Here is a 1856-nt window from a genome sequence, read left to right as displayed (position 1 = left end):
GGGGAGGGGGGCGGGCTGGCGGGTACCGGGGGATGAAGGGCGGGTCGAGAAGGGTAGGTGCCGGTCGCCCTCGCGGGCTTCAAAGGCCTCGGTTTTCGGGCCGGCAAAGAGGCGACCAGGAAGGGCGAACCGGGGGCTGCTACCAGCCTGGACCAGGATGGAAGATGGGTGGGAGGAGGGGCTATGTGGTAGGAATGGAACGGTTGTGTAAGGGAGCAGTTTCGAGGCTCGAAAGAGATGGATGATCGGTTACGCGGATGCCCGGCCAGCGGTGTAGCCGAATGGTATCTAACTTTTTATGGACCCTGTCGACGGAGACGACTGACTCTACCACGGGAGTTAGAGGACTTGGTTCGTTTCAGTTGAAGACTTTAAAGCTAGAACGTATGAAGACGTTAGAGGTTCGCCAACCACGAGCACGCTGAACGTCTAACTGTTTAGTCTCTGTGTGTCTTCTACTCGTTATTGCAGATCCTCCATGAAAACTGTGTATGCTCGTAGCGTGGGAGAAATCCTGGCTACGCCACTGGCTCCCCATTGCTAAAAAGAGCGAGAGAAAATGGGTGGTGGGCAAGGATGGAAGCTGGCACACTGATGAGAGAGCAAGGCTGAAGGGGGGGAGGGAGGTTAACGGGAACGGGGGGTGGAGGAAATGGTGGGTGGATGGAAGAAACGACACAGGGTGAGAGGGAGGGAACCGCGAGGGTTAAACGGAGAGAGGGGGTTGCCGCTGCTGGGCCGAGGGGGCGAGGGGTGGACAGAAGGGAGGGAAATAGATCGGATTGCGTGGTCGGCACGAGACTCGGTTGGTATGTGTGTGCAACGAGATAAAAGTGGGAGCAAAAGTGAGAAGGCAAGAGACAGGGAATGCTGGCGGAAGGGAAAACCCCGTTAAGGGGGGAAAGACAGGGCACGAAGCACGGGGTATTATCGGAGCAAGAGCGAGACAGAGAGAGGGAGAGGAATGATCGAGGTAAGACGAGAGGAGACCACGGTCGGCTTGACAGGTGACAACCGATCGGACCACTGACGTCACAGATCACTCGGTTGGCCGTCCTCTCACACGCACAAACACGATTTATCGCACAAACACGATTTATCGCACACACGCATACACACACACACACGCGCGCGCGTACGTAGGAGACGGTGCGGGCGCGCGCGCGCGCACACCTGACGTATCGTGTATCACGCCGTTACTCGCGTTCCGTGCACAGGCTACGTCGTACGTAAGCTTTCCACGTCGTGAGAAAAAGGGGGAAAAATAGGTATCACGCGGAGAGGTCTAAAGGAGGTAGGAGAAACGAGGTGATAGAGGGGGGGTAGGGAACCGAGGAGAGAGAAAGAAACAAAGAGACATGGGAACGGAACAGAGTGAAAATTGAAAGAAAATTATGCACGATGACCAGAGAAGGAGACAGTATAAAACAGGTACGGAAAAAGAAAAGCGAACGGAGGAGACGAAATTTTTCAGCGGAAGTAAGTAGTAACGTATTTACGATGCTAACCGGCCGATAGCCCCGCGCGACGCCTCTATCTGGTTACCATTACACTCGGATGTATGAAATGCGCCAGCAGCATACACCATCCCCCCACAATAGCCCTATTTATGATTGGGCAAAATTGCTTTCCATGCGCAGAATAAAATCGCGCGCGGCCGAGGAAAAATCCGCGGGGGTTGGATGCACGCGGTCCCGCGACCTGCGCCGACCCGCTCCCGATCGGGTCACATCGTGTGTTCCGCGTCAAGGGCATTCCGTGCACACGCCCGAATTATTCGGATTAATCGGTGAATCAAACGTAATCCCCGTTCGTCTGGTTTTCTTTGCTGTGCGCGCCGGCAAAATTCCGGGAAA

The sequence above is a fragment of the Dufourea novaeangliae genome, unplaced genomic scaffold (assembly GCF_001272555.1).
Source record: "Dufourea novaeangliae isolate 0120121106 unplaced genomic scaffold, ASM127255v1 scaffold168, whole genome shotgun sequence".
NCBI lineage: Eukaryota > Metazoa > Arthropoda > Insecta > Hymenoptera > Halictidae > Dufourea > Dufourea novaeangliae.
Note: the sequence above shows the minus strand (reverse complement) of the source record.